At 38.3% G+C, this 17,969-nt stretch overlaps 1 long non-coding RNA gene across 2 annotated transcripts; it reads right to left on the bottom strand.

Moving 5' to 3' along the window:
• Positions 1-657: 657 nt before the first annotated feature.
• Positions 658-17,749, bottom strand: LOC131810072 (uncharacterized). Of its 2 annotated transcripts, XR_009345395.1 has the most exons (4): positions 17,592-17,749; positions 17,274-17,499; positions 3,953-4,018; positions 658-3,443 (listed from the first exon to the last, which is right to left on the bottom strand). It is a non-coding gene; the product is annotated as an uncharacterized LOC131810072 (long non-coding RNA). The 2 variants fall into 2 exon arrangements; XR_009345394.1 differs by having other exon boundaries at positions 17,274-17,749.
• Positions 17,750-17,969: the final 220 nt, after the last annotated feature.

Here is a 17,969-nt window from a genome sequence, read left to right as displayed (position 1 = left end):
TTCATATTTGTGAATTTGTCTCCTCCCTAAAATTTATTTGTGACCCCTGGTCAATACTCACCGTACTTTCATGGTCGTTCACAAGCATGTGCAGTGTAGCAAAAAATTTGAGTTGACCAAGATACACCCATGTTCCCAGCCAAGTTCTGGCAAAGTGATGTTTTGCTTTCTTGTTTTAATTCTCATATTATAAACATCAGTATTCTTTCTGCAGTTTCATACTTTTTTGCCCTTTTTTGGTGATTTTACTGTTTAAAATGCCTCCCCTACCTTAAACATAGTACTGAAGTATTATCTAGTGTTCTTAAGTACAAGAGGGCTAGGGTGCGCCTTTTGGAGAAAACACATGTGGCATATAAGTTTTGTTCAGACATGAGTCATAGTGCTGTTGACTGTGAGTTTAGAGTTAATGAATCAACAATATATATTTAAATGAGGTCTTTTAAAACAGAAACACACATGAAACAAGGTTATATATTGATCAGTCAGTCAAAATGTGACCAGAAACTTTCAGGAACCCTACCTTGTATTTTCCCTAGGAGCAATGGTTCACTATTTGCTACTTGAGTGTTTGTGGCAATTTTATAGAACATAATTACTATAAATAATGAGAATCAAAAACATCATAAACATTTTTTATTATATTTATTTCAAGATACCTTGTGTTTTATGTAATTGTAAACAGTATCTGCTTTTACATTATATTTTCTGGTTTGTTTTTACTGGTGTTGACGGTATTGATTTTGACATGCTAATCTTGTATCCCAGCTTTGTCATTGTACTACTAACTGTGGGAGTCTTGGTGAGTTTATTAGTTTGCTGGTGCTGCCCTCACGAAGTACCACAAACTGGGTGGTTCAGAACAACAGAAATTTATTGTCTCACTGTTCTGGAAGCTAAACATCTGAAATCAAACTCTTGGCAGGTTCCTGATCCCCCTCAAAAACTGTAAGGGACTCCTTCCTTTCCTCTTCCTAGCTCCTTTTGGTTGCTGGGAGTCTTTGGCATTCCTTGGTTTGTAGCCACATGACTCCAATCTCTGACTTTGTTGCCACCTGGCATTCTTTCTTGTGTGTGTCTATGTCCAAATTCACCTCTTCTTAAAAGGGCATCAGTCACATTGGATTAGGGCCCACCCTACCGAGGTCATCTTAAATTGATTATAGCTGCAAAGATCTGGTTTTCAATAAGGTCATATTCACAGGTTTTAGGAGTTAGGGTTTCACCATATCTTCTGGGGAATGCAATTCAACCTATAACAGAAAGTTATTTTATCTTTCTGTACATCAGTTTTCTTTGGAAATAGTAACTGTGTTATTCTCAACTTAATTGCATTAGATTAGTTAATATTATTAGTTAATAATATATGGAAAATACCTAGAACTGTGCCTGGCCCACAGTAAGAATACAGTATGTATTAGCTAATTAGGGTCACTTGGGTGGCTCAGGTCATCACCTCAGGGTCTTTTGATCCAGCCCTGGATCAGGCTCTCTGCTCAGCAGGGAGTCTGCTTTTTTCCCCTGCCCTTCCCCCTTGTCCTCCCCCTGCTTGTGTGTGCACTCTCTCTCAAATAAATACATAAAATTTAAAAAAAAAATACGTGTCAACTAGTTAAATTACTTTCATCTAATCACTTTTTTGAACACTGTTCCCAGTTTCAATAGTTTGTATGTAGATTATTTTGAATATACTCTGTAGATAATCCTGTTGTATGGAGATGGCAATTTTGTTTTTTCTGGTTTTTATACATTTTATTTTACTCTCTTACCTTATTATTGTAAGATGTCCATGATAATATTGTATAAAATCCGTGATAATAGGATAGTGGACATCTTGTTTTGTTTGTGATTTAAATGGGAGTTATTCTATAATTTTATAGAATTTATTAAATATGATGATTGCTATAGATTTACAATGATGTCATTTCTCAGGTTAAGAAAGTTTATTTCCAGTTATAACTTTTAAAGGGGTTTTTGTTTTTAAAGATTTTATTCATTTATTTGAGAGATAAAGAGCATGTACTCAAGCACAAACAAGCAGCGGGGTGGGGGTGAGGCGGGGGAGGGCAGAGGGAAAGGAAGAAGCAGACTCCCCGCTGAGCAGGGAGCCTGATGTGGAGCTCAATCCCAGGACTCTGAGATTATGACCTGAGCTGAAGGCAGAGGCTTAACCAACTGTGCAAGACAGGAGCCCCTAAAGGGTTTCAAAAATAAATTTTGAATGAGTATTAAATACTTTTAAAAAATGCATTTCTTAAGAAAATTATGGTGTTTTTCTCCCTTCAATATCAAGTCCCAAATTCTAGGAACCAGCAGCAAATGAAAGTTTGGGCTATGGGTTAGGAGGTGAGTGAAAACTAGCTGAAATCAAACTGGATTGAGAACAAAGGAAGAAACACAAATTAAATTTGAATGAATGTCTTGTTTTGCAGGTGCAAAGTGTTTGGATGTGGAGGACTAGCTTAGAGTTGGTAATAATAATTAATCATCATCATAATAATAATAGCCACATAATAAGTAATAATTTACATTAACATTCCTTACCAAATCCTTCCAACACAATGGAAATAAAAGGACATACGTTTCCTTTTGTAGTTTACAAAGTACAGTTATTTTGTGAGCTCATTCTAAAGAAGCACAAGAATTTAAAAAATCTGAAATAATGAAGAAAAAAATGTTTATATTACTTGGACACAGGAGACAATATAATTCCAATTTCATGCTTAGTCACAAAATCATCCTAAATAACTTGTTGAAATTCAGCCTGTAGTGTGGTATAAATTCTGTCGTGGCCAACTCATCCCCAGTGGCTCAGGCTCTATGTGAGTCACGGGGAGGTTAATCATTCCCTCCCACTCCACCCCTGTTCTTTCCTCCTAATCAAATAATTTTTATTGTTATTTGAAAGTTCGTTGCCCTGTGATAGATCATCTTTTCAGTATACGGACAAGGTAAAAACGTGGCTCAGGTCCATATAAAACATTCTGAAACCTATTTGTGATGACCGTTTGGACAGGCTTTGTAGCTAATGTATCTCTTCAGATGACAACTGGGTCCTGGCCTGAACTTCTGTACTCTTCTTCTGTTTATACCATCAATGAGTAATCTCTTGTTGTTTACACCTCAGGGGCTGATTGCCTCCTGACTTCAAATCCTCAGAGTGAAAAAAGCAGAGGGGAAGCAAGGAGCGCATGGTAATCTGGAGTCATTTCAGAGTTTCTGTGAAGTGAGAAAAACTCAGCGTTGTTTACTTCTTTACTTCTGAGCTATTAGTACTAGTTGTCGGCACCAGAGTTGTCCATGATCCAAGGCTGTAAGTGCAAAAATCAAAAGGCAATTCAGGCATCTTTCTCGTTGGGTCTGGGACCTGCTTCAATAAGTTCCAGTGGAAAAAGGAATATTTCTCTCTGCTTACAACTTGTTCTTCGGGTTCCTAAAATGACCTACAAAAAAGTAAACGCTCTGTTAAGAGTTACAAATTATACTGAAATTGTCTTCCCGTTTTCTCCCTTGCCCCTTCCTTCTTTCCTTCTTTCACTTTTCCTCTTTCCCACCAACACACACCTCGCAGGTGTCCATCCTGTATGTCAGAGATGGGTAATATGTACAAAGTACCTAGCACAGTTTCTAGTTTACAACAAGTACTCAGTCAGTGGCCACTAGCCCTAATGAGAACATGGCAAATTGGGACGCCTGGGTGGCTCAGTTGGTTAAGCACCTGCCTTCAGCTCAGGTCATGATCCCAGGGTCCTGGGATCGAGTCCCGCATCGGGCTCCTTGCTCGGCGGGGAGCCTGTTTCTCCCTCTGCCTCTGCCTGCCATTCTGTCTGCCTGTGCTCACTCTCTCCACCCCCCTCTCTGATAAATAAATAAAATCTTAAAAAAAAAAAAAAAAGAAGAGAACATGGCAAATTTTGGTGTGATTCATTATCACATGCAGTGAGCACCTTACCAAGGAGAGGCTTCCTCATGATGCCTTTTTCTGGTTAGAAGTTGATGTTTGTGATAGCACCGTTCACTGGTCAGAAAAAGGACAACGACAAAATTATGCAAAATCCAATTTCTAGTGGATTCCTGAGGGAGGGTGAAACAAAATCTCTCTGCAATTCTTGATCTGAACATTGGGCTAATGAGGACATGTGGCCATAGATGATTGGAAGATTCTAAAAGGTTAGTGGGTGACTCTTTAAAAATATATAAAGACTTTTTTCCCCCCAGTTTGGAGGACTGCTTTTTCTAAGTTCGCACACAAATTCCTTTTTATAGCGGGTAGGCTGCCTTTCTCAGCTGCACACTGTCATTCCTAAACAATCCTAGAGCTAAAAATTTTAAGTGCTGTCACCCCAAATTGCTAGACAGAACTTACTCTTTAATTTGTCTGTCACTCTGTCTGTCACTCCCCTTGCACTTTGTGGCAAGGCATTGGTTCAACTGTCATCACTGGAGTTCCTTTCCAGTAAAAAGAGAGGGCCTGTTTTACTCCTGTGATGACCAGAGTGGTCACCTATGGCTGCCCAGGGCTATTTTGACCTTCAACTTTGGTGGGGCGGGGGAGTCCTGCTGACAAAGTACAAGTAACAAATCTTTATTCTTTTTACATGACTGATCCCTCACCTCAAAACTGTCAATTAGTTGTAAAGACTCAAAAATTGAGAAGCAATGATGGGGATAGATTTAGAAACTGGTCACCCCAACATTTAATTATGGTTGTACTTTAAGCAAATGACTCATCATAGCGCTGAGCTCAGCAATGCTTCAGAGAGGCAGGTAAGAAGTGAATTTGGCTTCCCTAATGGAGGATGTAAGGAACTTACAGACCAATGGGTGGGAAAGACCATTAAATAGCGAATTACTCTTCTTGACTTTCACTGATTTGGTATATCTAACCTGGGGGGAAACACTTGGAGGGGAATAATTTACTGTGTTCGCCTGCCTTTTTCTCACTCTCTGAGCATTGGATTTCTGGAGGCAGAACCTGCTAAAGGATGCTATCGGGCTCCAAGGAGAGGGAGAGACTGTGTCACAATCGAGCCTGAGAGATAGGGTCCCAAGAATAGTCAAAAAATGAACTTTCGTTTAATCTCTACCTCCTGATCCAAATTCTTTCTGATTGCTGCAAGAAGTCTTTGGGTGAGTGTAGTGGTAAAGAAAAAGCATCTCCTACAGTCCAATGTTATGACATTATCTCTTCCTGCTCCCAAATGGGGATCCTTGACCCCTGTCAATGTGGAGGTACATCTTCCTCTCACCTGCATCTGCCCTGGTACTAGGCCACAAAGCATGTTTGGGGTGTGTGTGTGGTTTCTAACAAAGACTTTAATAACACAGGGTTTTGTTCTGTGGACTCTGTATATAGCGTTCTTCTACCTGTGATTTTGGCTTTAGACTCTAGGGGATGGGATGGGGTGCAGGTTGAGGATGATCTTGGTGCTCTTCTCTGTGCTGTTCAAAGACCACACTCTTCTTTAAGTCCCCTCCCTAAGGTTGGCACTTAGTTTGACCTCTGTGCCTCCTTGATCCTCTGTCCACACTGTCCTGTTCTCTACTGAGCTCACATTCTACATCCTGGAGGATGAGGGGAGATAAGGCTGATCTACAGTTCCACTCCTCATCAAACAGAGCCCCAAATGGGTTTGATTTTGCAGTGAATGCACATCTTGGGCCTTTGTTCTGGGACCTCTGCGAAAGTAGTGACAGCTATCTTTTTTTTAGTGTTATAAATGAACGACTTGATTTTTAAAATGAGGGGTGCCTGGTGGCTCAGTGGGTTAAAGCCTCTGCCTTCGGCTTGGGTCGTGATCCCAAGGTCCTGGGATCGAGCCCCGTATCAGGCTCTCTGCTCAGCAGGGAGCCTGCTTCCTCCTCTCTCTCTGCCTGCCTCTCTGCCTACTTATGATCTCCGTCTGTCGAATAAATAAATAAACAAAATCTTAAGAAAAAATGAAATTATTCAAGGAAATAATATGAGGAGAGGTTGGAGGACATAAAACATTTTAAATACTTCACCTACTGATGATTTCATTTTTTTTTTTTTTAACATGTCAAGTTTTGGAAATGTGAACAGGCTAACTTTTTCTGGATCTTTAAAGGAAGGATCAATAGTTGGAGAATACATACCTACCTCTGCAAAAATTATTTTTCAAATAACTCTCTAGGAGGTGGCACTATTAATTTTATGTTAGTCTTCTTGTGTAGAATGTTCTAAAATAATGTGATTCCCATAGCTCAGTTTACATTTGTCCCTTAATCTCCCACCCCTCTTGCCATGTGATGAGCTAATATTTTTCTGACTGGCTTCCTTTCTCTCCTTCTCCTCAAATTTCAGTCAAAGTCCATTTTGGGAACTTGTGCTTATAGTTTAGAAAACTTTATTGATGAGAGGCTTTGCTCTAATTTATAATTAAGGAGCCAGAATTCTATGTCCAAGATGCTTTTTTAAGTGCCAACAAAGTGTTTTAATTTACATACTAAAGTCTTTGTTTTTTTCTTAAACCTTTTGGACTTGCTTGATACATTTATCAAGTATGATTCCAAAAGTTCTTACTTTTGGAAGAACTGGGCAATGTGCAGTGTGTGCTTAATAGATAACGTTAATAAACTCACACTCAATCATAACACTAAAAGCCACTTACATCTGGATTTACTGGCAATGAAAAGAGACATTACAGAACTTTGGGAATTTGATCAAGGCGCCAAATACTAGTCTTAGATTACAAAATTGTAGAATCTAACTACTTGGAAAAACAAAGCAATCAAGGACAGACTTTTGGTAAAAGCTTTGCACTGTAGATTAATAATTAATGTGTTAAATGTACTTTGTAATAAACTCTATCATCATGGATTACTTTTGATAGCTAAATTGGCAATGATACCCCAGTGTGGCTTCATTGACTCAGGCTTTCAATTTTACTTGCTAGATTTATCAGGTTAAATGACAATGAACCTATTATAGGCCTATTTTAACTTGTTTAGAAATCATAATTAATTTAAAAATATTGATGGAGACTGCAAAAATTATACAAAAATTGGCAAAGTAACAAATAACAGGGAAGGTCTTTAAAAGAGAAAGTGGCATAATCTAATTTTAAGGTAAATAAGTAGCATTCAGAAGGGAAAAGCATTTCAAAGGAGATAATTAATGTTTTTCATTCAAGAGAGTGTTGAAGGTAGTGCTATCTGATTATTATATGTGGATAATAAAGATGAAATATTCAGTAAGTTAGTCTAAAAACAGTCAAATGTTTCAGAAACAAAGCAAGTAAATCATATCTTATAATTTGTATGTAATTTAATTTATATATATATGAATTATGTTATACCAACTCTGAGGTCAGAAATTAGAAGTAGCCATAAGAATTAAATGTTTGGAAGACTGAGAAAAATATCCATTGTGATGTGTTTAAATCCAGAACTCTCAGCATTTTTTTCAGAAATTGAATATAAATCCCATCAGAATCCTTTGGAACACACGGAGAATGGCAAACCAAACAGACCATCTCTTAGAAAAGTGAATTTTATTTCCTCAATCTTTGCCTTAACCTTAAGGAAATTGCATTTATTTCTATTTTCATAGGGTACTCCATTTTCAGAAGAGGGATATTCAAGGGTCATGCTGAGTTAAGGTACAGGGTTACTGCAAAAGTCTGTAATTCATCACTTGTTTTGAGAGTCCCTTTTTCCCTACCCCCAAGAACAATAATCTAACACTTAGAACTATACTTGTTGCAAAGGATTTTTGTTTTTCCATTGTATGATGTTGTTCATTATTTTAAAACTCAGGCAAAGCAATACTGTATTTTTATTATGGTATTAATAATACTATATATTTATTATGGGTATATGTAAATAATTATCTGAGAAAAAAAAATTGCCACAGACAACAGTGGGGACTTCCATAGAAGAAATAGAGATTGAAGTCTTTATTTGAAGATCAAAGGGGACTGAAGCCACAGAGCATCCTCACACACACTATTATATTTTAGACTGGAAAGATTTGTTAAGCCTTTCCTCTATGTTCATCTCAACTAACAGCTGAGAACATAATATATGTCAGCTACTTGGAATACATCAGTGAACAAAGTCCATGACCTCACAACTGACACCCTTGTGGGGAGTACAGACTAAAAATAACAGACGTAAAAACCAAGTAGATTAAATAGGATGTTAGAAGATGATAATTAGTATAGAGAAAGAAAAAGAAAAGTTTGGAAGGAGGTGAGGGATTACCTACAGGGATATTTGGGTGAAGAGCTTTCCAAGATGAGAGATCAGTCAAGGCCAGATCCTTCAGGGTGGTGTGCCTGTCCCCTCGAGGAATTGCAAGGTCACTCATGTGGTTAGAGCAGAATGAGGAAGAGATTAAGGAAGTCAGACAGACAATACAAACCATGGTGAAGACTTTGGTTCTTCCTTGAAGGGAAACGTGGAGCTATGACAGGAGTTTGAGCAGAGGAATGACACAATCTCACTTGAGTTTGAAAATCTCCCCACAACTATTGTGTTGAGGTAGACTATAGAGGACAAGGTTCTCTGGGAGGCCAGTCAGGAGCTCAGGCACTAATCTAGGGGAGGGCTGAGGTGGCTCAGACCCAGGAAGGTGCAGTGGAAATAGTGAGAAAAGGACACAGTTTGAACATATTTTGAAGGAACAATGGATAGGATTTCTTGAGATTAGATGAGGGCAAAAGAGAAGAGGAAGGTAAGGTAAGGGTAAAAGTGAAGAGAAACTCCAACATTCTTTGACCTAAACACCCGTAAGGAGGGAGTTGCCATCAATGGAAATAAAGGGAAGACTGAGCTTCCCAGACATCCCCTAATATTGTCTTTAAGAATATCTAGGTCAACGGCCAAGTAGGAAATGAGATGTGAGAATCTTGAGTTTGGAAGATGAGTCTGGAGTGGATATATGTGTCTGTGCTTGGGAATCATCAACAGGATGATGGTGTTTAAGATCCTGAGGTGGATGAGACTGCCAAAGCAGTGAGAGTAGGGAGAGATGAGAAGATCAGGGACCCTGTCTCTCTTCATGCTGCAAGCATGAAACACACACTTAGTGAGATAACTATGTAATTGCAATAATGAGCAAGTGCTATGAAGGAAAACTTCATGGGGTTCTGGGGTGTAAGATGGTCAGGGTGAACCTCCCACAGAATGCAGCCCTTTCAAGGAGACTAGAAGGAGAAGTAGGAAAGAGTCAGCCTGAAAAAGCAAGAGAGGTTGAATGAAGAGAACCAGGGCAGAGCAGTTGCATGAGCAAGCGACCCGCTTGTGGGGGGCCATGGGGGCCAGTGCACCTGGAACAGAGCCGGGGGGTGGGGGGTGGGGGGGACGGGCAAATGTGGCAAGAACTTGGTATGCCAGGGGGTAGGTGACATGAAATGTGGTTGAAGGGGAAGGTAGGAACAGGATTGAGCAAGGGGCTGCAGGCCACATGAGGATTTTGAACTGCTGAGCAAATGCTAAGAAGAAAAAGACTATAAAGCAATGAATTAAAATCTTTTAGCAGAAAAGAGCTGAATAATGAAGAGGACAGTGTAACATCAGTTTCTGCTTAAAATGTGTGTTAAACACGAGGGAGAGCGCAGGATGAATGAATGGCAAAGTGACAAAACAGGCTTTTCAGGTACAATGACTGAAACCAAAACAAGGTGGGATTGTGAGTAATATTTAATTTTACGGCCATTTCATTTAAAAAAACTGAAAACTTCACAAAAACTAGACAGGAATAATAGAAAGCAGGCATGGTGTGGCTGGAGATGTGACCCCCAGATTGAGAGTTGTAAAAGCCTTTTTTTAAATTGGAAAGTAGAATGACACCGGGCGTGTAAAATAATGAATGATACGGAAGCAACCAGGTGGCCGGCCCCGTTTGTCCTCTGTTGTAATGTTAGAACAGGTCATGGTTAACGAGTGGTGACAAGCTGTTTTCCATCTACCCTGAGAATCCAAAAAGAAAAAAAAAAAAAAAAGAGCCTCTACCAAGGATTGAGAAGAGGTTGGAGTAAGAATGTTTTGACATGACAATATGTGATAATAAATTTTGTAGACTTACCTTTCCTGAAAGTCTTTAGGAGCCAGATGGGCTGCAGGTTGACAATGTTTAAAATAAGTTAAATACAGTGAATCTTAGGGTGCTTTGCTACTTGGACTTATTTGTTATAACTGCCCCTAACTAGGAAATCATTCCAGGAGGTGGGAATAAGGAGACTTAGTAGTTAGCACAGAGGGTTAGCAGGAGGAGTTTTGTAGGAAGAGTTACTGGGGCAATGAGGGGTACCTGCAAAAGCTCCGGTGTATCATGCAGGGAGTTCTGTGGGTTCTCCCACAAAATATGCAGTTAAATTTACCAATTTGGTAGGCAGAGTCTCATCTGCTTGGGAAGGTATACAAAAGCAGAAGGACACAATTCTTCTAGCCCCGTGTTTTCGTGACTGCAATGGATAGCTAGTCCTGAATCAGAGGGAAGATCTTAAAAACCTTAAAAAGCGAGTAAGATTCCTTGACAACCAAATACTAAACAATCTTACAGAAATGTCTTAAAGAACAATCTCATTAGCTCCTTCCTTCCTCCTTCCCCCCCTCCCTTCTTCCCTTCCTCCTTTTGTTCAAAAATGGTAATTGAGTTCCTTCTTTGTGCCAGGAGCAGCACTAAGCTTTTGACTGCTCCTTATCCTTAGGGAGTTTCCTCTAGTGGGGAAGACAAATAGTAAACAAGGAAATGAACAAATCTGATGTGTCCTATGAAAGTAACGCACCAGGCAGGGAGGGAACAGTACGGATCAAGCTGGGGCAGGGAAGTCATGTGAGATCAGGGGTTTAGGGAAGTTTTCTCTGGGAGTTTATATTCGAACTAACACCTGAGGATGAGAAGCTGATAGTCTGAGGCTTTAGATCATCCATCCCCATTCACATGCCCTGTGCTAGTTCAAGTGACTTGGATATAATTTTGTTCTTTTAAAAAATCTTACATGGTGAAGCTTTTATGTCAGTTTATGACAACTTCTAGAAACCCTCACAGTCCTATTACTGAAGTTAGAGCTTCCATTTACTTGCAGGCATAATTCTTGATCAACATCTATTTTTCAGCCATCTTAATGCAATGGAAGCCTGGTACTGTAACACTAAGAGTTGCTGGTACAGGCTCAATAGGAAAAGAATTGTTTGTTAAATAAAATGTTCACCAACAGTTTGCACGTTTAACTGTAGGGGGAGTGAATATTCCTAATAGGAAAAAGTCCACTGCAAAAAATGAATCTAATGGTTACTAGGGATTTGGAAATATCATCAAAATATAAATATTGCTATATTACCAAGATTGCATATTACTCTGTATTATTAAATTATAAACAACTCAACTTTTACTGCAAACAGGTTTTGAATGCTCAACGTTCTCATGCCATTTAACTAGAACACATTTCTCTAGATACAAATGGATATATTAACTTCCATAAAAGTGTTATCTTTTTACAGTATATTTAATTCAGATCCAGTTTCTATTTCCACTAAAATAATTGCTTATAATACACACATTCGATTTTATATGACTAATTAGAACAGTGTATGGGAAAAAATAGGTTTGCAGGTAATATTGAAATTAAATATGTTAATCTGTACCTCTGTGTGCACATTTTATATGAGCTTTAATTTGCCAAATAAATTATAGTTCTGTGTTTATAAGGTGCCCTTGAAAGAGTGTCCTATTTTTGAGCACTAATACCATGGGGAAACAAATATACAAAGCTTTTAGCTATAGGCTACACTTGCATAAATTAAGGCAAGAGCTGTTGGTTGGTAAGTAGAGCTATGGTATCCTTAGCTTTTTAAACACTCTGAATTGTTAACACAATTTTTTTTAGTATGGTTACTAATATTAAGATAATAAATAATATTTAGTTTCAATATCGCACCCTTCAGCCAGGGCATAAATTCATTTTGAATGCTGTGTTGAATTAATGTATAATAAACATACCGCAGTTTGCTATCAGGAATGCTCAATGAAATGCAGGAAGTCAGTTCTTTGCTTATGCATTAGCACTGGCAGTCTTGCTCTGTTTAATTTTAGCTATTTATAAAATTGCTCTACTGACAGTCCTCTTTATTTTAATGTGATTGTTTTAAGGTTAACCAGAAATGGTACAGTGTGTTTTCTGAAGTAGGTTATAGTGCTGATGTAGGAATACGGGTCCTTCACAAAAATCCCTTTCACAATTAGCCACCTGCAACCAGGACACCCAGCTGCCTAATTGGGTGAATTGTGGGGTTTCCCGTGGGGCAGGCAGGGCTTGCGAAGATGCTTTTGAGTATCTCAGAAGGGAGCTGGAGCACGGAGGACTTGGGAAAACAGTGTTGCTGATAGAATTAGATTCTGATAGCAGTGGCAGCAATTGCCAACTGCTTCTGAGACAAATGACAGCTGTATTTAAAATGTTATTTATTATTATCTAATAGGTTGGCTCCTTTTTATGACATTTAAATAACTTCTAGGACTTTCTCTTTAAAAGTGGCTCCGGGGCTTCAATCTTGATGGAGTCCAGTGTATTCCCCAATTGGACCCAGGTTTGCAACCCAAGGGAATAGTAAGGAAGTCTTCAAAAAGGATAAAAGCTTATATTACTCTGTATCTGTCAGCTCAGATTACCATGACAAAATACTCTAGATTGGTTGCCTTAAACAACAGAAATTTGTTTTCTCACAGTTGTGTAGGCTGAAAGTCCAAGATCAGGGTGCCAGCATGGGGTGGTTCTGGTACCAGCTCTCTTTTGGGTTTGTAGCTGGCTGCCATCTTGCTGTGTCTTCACTAGCAAGGAGAATGAATGAGCTCTGGTATTTCTTCTTATAAGGATGTTAATGCTCTTGGACCAGGGCTCTTCTCTTATGGCCTCATTTAACCTTAATTACTTCCACAAAGGCCCCATCTGCAGATACAGTCACATTGGGGTTTAGGGTTTCAGCATATGAATTTTGGCGAGACACAATTCAGCCCATAACATATTCTAAATTATTTAATATAGGATTTTTAAAAATAGGGGTTTTAAAATAGGGAATCAAAATGGGGGGTTTTTTGGTGCCAAAGAACCCCTTGGCAGTTTGGTAAGCCTATGGACTCCCTCTCAGAATAAAGTGTTTAAATGTATAAAGTAAGTTACATAGGGTTACAAAGGAGACCAATTATATGGAAAGGCAGTTAGCAAAATATTAAGACTTGATTTAGAAATATGTTTCGTTTTTATTAACACATTAGTTAACATGCTCTAGTAGTTTGTCTAATAACTACCATAATTTTGATGTAGTGTTGGATAAAATGATATTTTGAAATATTTGTAATAACTGTAATTTGAAAATGTTTATGATTTTTATAGGTGACAAAATCACAGTCCTGGTAATAATATCATGAGCGGTTCCTAACATCCATAATGGAAGGAAATGTAACATTATGTAATGTTATCATGTAATATTATCACATAGATAATGTGATAAAAGTAAAATTTTTGTTTTTGTACAAATTCAAATACTTTCTTACTTTTATGTATGGACAACAAGTTAAGAACTCCTGGACAGTTCACTTTTTGAGACGTGTTTGCAATTTTAAAAATTGTTTTTATATTACTAATGCTTATAATCATAAAAAAGTCAGCTATTATTTACTTAATAATGGAATTATTCATAGTTTTTGTTACAGTGTAATGTGGTTTTAAAAGAATATTTTAAAATTTAGGGTTTTCAGCTGGGACTAAAATTGGTGTAAGAAAAGGTTAAAATGGTAAAATTATTTTAATAACTCACTCCATTTATAAAGGAATTTTTACAGTATGAGGATCCATTTTTAAATTCACTTGCCAAATACAGGCATACTTCCTTTTTGTAAGTGACTGATTTAGGAAAGCCATATATTTTGTGGGCATTGCTAAAATTCCCATCAAAGAAAAATAAATCTGGGTTCACTCTCTATGAAATAGTGCATCTATGATTTTATCTCACGGTAGTTTCTCAGCTTGGTCCTTTCAGAAAAGGAAAATATGTAACCAAAAAAGCAAAACTATTTTCCTTACTGAAGACAAAAGACTGCTTCCCCAAAAAGCCCATATAAGAGGAGGCAGTATCTTCAGGAAGCATGATTGGAATGTTGAGAAGTCCTACTTGAGTAGAAGCCCTGGACAAAATTAAGCTCTGGACACAGAATTTGGGGTACTTTAAGAAATTTTGAAATAGCCAGCCCACCTTACGGGGCAGAAGTTTGATAATATAAATCACTTAAGAAATGCTTCAATCTGGGCCTAATGAGGCTGGGCATACCCAGGCTGCTGTTTCCTTTAGTAAGTACCAATTACCAAGATGGGATACGTTATAAGAAAAGGAGCCAGGTATATTTCAAGTCAAGTCTGAGGATATCAGGTATTTTCAGTGAAATGCACATTTAGTATTTATGACTTCCTGTTCTGTGTTCTGTTCCCAGGATCCACAAAAAATATTTAGCTTCCTTATTTGTGTCTGTCTTTTTAGATATTTCATCATCTTACAGAAAACCTTGTAGTTGTCATAATAATAGTTTGTATGATGCCCAAAACTTGCTTAAGAAATGTATCTTTATTATATTTGCTGGCCAGATGATGAAATCTAGATGCCAGAGGTTTAGTGGTTTGTCCAAGACCACAGCACTGGGATACTGCAATATTTGGACTAGAGCCTAAGTTTTTATGTCTGACTCCCATGTTCTTTACATAGATGATGTGGCCTTATTTTAAACCTCTTTAAGGAATGGACAGTGTAACACAGGAAATCACATTTTTAAAAATATCCAGTAGATCTACTTATTAATACTTGGTCAATAAATATAAACATAAATATTTGGTCAATAATGGCTACAGTGTGACAAGGTAATATTCTAGGCACTGACATTACGATGGGACCAAAACAGACGTGGTCTCTAAATGAAGCTTACACACAAGTGAGATGAGATGAAATATAAAATTATAGTAATGACGATGCACTCCATGTGGGAGGGGCTGGGTTTGCTTTAGTGGACGTCAATATCTGAGCATATTGAGTTGTGTCCTTCATGGTGTTCTTTGCACTGCATATACACGTAGCATTGTCACTCAGAATATGGGAATAGGTGTCTTTCTGCCTGTGTTGAATCCTTGTTCCTTCATGTACTTACTCGTATGATCTTGGCCAAGCTTATTACCCTCCATGTCCCTCAGCTGCTTCATCTATAAAGAGTGATAACCACAGTACCTACCTCAAAGAATTATTGTAGAGAGATAAAGCACAGAATAGTCCCTGATACATAGAAGTGCTTCATAAATGATAGCGGTTATGATTTTTGTTGTTTTTTCTTCCCTTAGTGTATGACGAGTATTCCCTTGAACTTGCTCTTACAGCTTGCTCTGGGTTGATGCCTACAATTAATACCTGCTAATCCTGATGCCATCACCACTGATGTGGTCCAGGCCCTGATGTCTTGACTTAGAAGAGTGTCTTTGCAAGTCTTGTATCAATGGGATCTGGTACATTTCATAAACCTCTGCCTAAGGCCTGTGTTAAGACTCAGCTTTTCACCTTTAGTCTTAAAGGAGGCAGAGATGGGCCTCATATCTTTGTTGAAATTCTGCAATATGCAATTTGAAGTTGGATTGACCTTCAAGCTGACGAAGTAAAATAAACAGTTTTATAAATGAAAATGGCTAATCTGAAATAGATCACAGCTAAGAACTTCATTTTTTATTCATTCTCTTCATACAAGGTTGATATCATACAAGTGAAGATCTAATATTGTGCTTCATTGTGGGTCTCACTGAAGATGCAGTTAGAGGAAATTAAGGACACAACAGACTGGCAGAAACCGGAGAATGTGTCTGTAGTCCCTTATACCAAAGAGTTATTGTATTTAAGTGTAGCTGCACTTAATAAAAAAAAAATAATTACTAAAATTTTACTGTTAGATTCTTTTTCTTTTGAACTGTTCTGGGTTCCTAGAAATCAACTTAAACTGACATTTTTAACTTTTTCTTCTTTTTAATGTTGCAGAGTATCACAAAGTTTAGGAAATCTGCCTGAAGGTGTAGACGATTAGGTCCTTCAAACTCACATCTTTTAAAGAGTACTTTGTAGCAATTGAAAATCTATTATTGAGAGGCCAAATATTTACCAGAGAAAATATAATAAAAGAAATTTTAATAGTGGGGAACATAAATCACAGCATCTGAACATCTCCTCATACTTGCCGACAGGTAAACCCTAGTGGCTTTGCACCAAAGAGAAGCTCCAAAATTGGTCTAAGAACTTGCTCTTGAGACTCACTGAGCAGTCTGGGCAACGACCCCACTCGTTCTGGTTTTGAAAGTTAAGTTCAGGAAAGGCAGTGGACCTGGCTGCCTTAGCGGGGACAGGCTGAGGGTAATCAATGAGCACCATGCTTGCGGCTAGCTAGAACCATGGAACCGTGCAGTCCTATTCTGTATGTTAACACCAAGATCGATGGCCTAGAAGAGGTGTCCCCTGCACATTTCCAGAGCAACCTCCAACTTGCTGCAGATCCTCACACATTCACATACACATGTACCTAAAGCTGAGCTTGTGGAAGGGCATTTGCATTTGAACCTTTTAAAGGTCTGAGACCCTGTCTCACTCACATGTTGTCCTCTTGGTTCTTGATTTTTTTTTAAGAGATTTTATTTATTTATTTGACAGAGACAGCAAGAGAGGGAACACAAGCAGAGGGAGTGGAAGAGGGAGAAGCAGGTTTCCCTCTGGTCACGGAGCCTGATGTAGGGCTCAATCCCAGGACCCTGTGAATATGATCTGAGCCCAAGGCAGACACTTAACAACTGAGCCACCCAGGCATGCCTGGTTCTTCATTTTTGGCTCCAGAAACTTACAACCCCGACTGCCCTGGGAAACATTGTTTATCTCTTTATACTATATTTCTTCCCTGTATCTTAGAAATGCAACTCTTCTTGATTTACCCAAGTGGTGCTTATGTCTAATCATTCTATTAAGCTGACCACATCAGCACTTTTAATATGATGGTTCTGTGACTTTACATATAAAACTTACTAAATAAATGTTTATTGAACTTAATTATACATCGTTTAGGGTAAAGTATGTTCAAAGGATGCACCCGTCTAAATCTAGCAGTGTTACAAGTATATCTAACTAAATTAACCCCCAAAATTGTGTAATAATTGAAAAAATGGGGGGGGGAAATTCTAGAAATTGTATCAAATATAGAGACGGATCCAGTTACTGACTTAAATTCTTATCTAAAGTCCTACCTTCTTATATAGTCTTGGTATTCTTGAAACACTGGGTTCCTGTGATGTGTTGTTTTTTCCTTTCACGTTTTGTGTTAATGTTCCAAGAGGGAGACAACCAAAATATCATCGTTGATTTAAATCTCTCCGGAGACACCCAATACCACTGATCGTCTCTTTCCTCTGATTCTCCTCTGCAGAAATTCGGTGTCCAGATGTTTCAGAATCCAGATGGCCTATGAATCCTCTATCACCCAGAAAGGAGGAAAATATGCATGAAAGTGGAACACTGAAAAGAAAAAAAAATAATTTAGTGTTGGCAATGTAATGGTGACATACAGGGCTCAAGGAGAAACTTCCTTTCTGAAAGCAGCAACTTAATAAAATGCATGTTGTAGGCTCTATCAGCAAGCCAGATTTTCATTCCTGCCTCTTCTTTCCATCACCATTAAGAGGCTTGCAGAGAGCCACACTGTTTAAAGGGCAGACAGCATGGAAGAACTATCATGTACAATTTAAAGTAGCAGCTAAAATTGGAATGGTCACAAGAAAGCCTGTTTCTTTGCAATTAAATTGACAAGCTGTCTATGATTACCCTAGGGAACTTGGCAGCTGAGTGATAAAAAGACTGCAGAGTGTTGAAAGGTCTAACGCAACATACTAGGTGGACAAAGACCACATCTGCTTAATATACTGATTGGGAGAGTTCTGGAATGT

This window comes from Mustela lutreola, chromosome 10 (genome assembly GCF_030435805.1).
Source record: "Mustela lutreola isolate mMusLut2 chromosome 10, mMusLut2.pri, whole genome shotgun sequence".
Classification (NCBI taxonomy): Eukaryota; Metazoa; Chordata; class Mammalia; order Carnivora; family Mustelidae; genus Mustela; species Mustela lutreola.
This window is presented reverse-complemented; position numbering and strand designations above follow the sequence as displayed.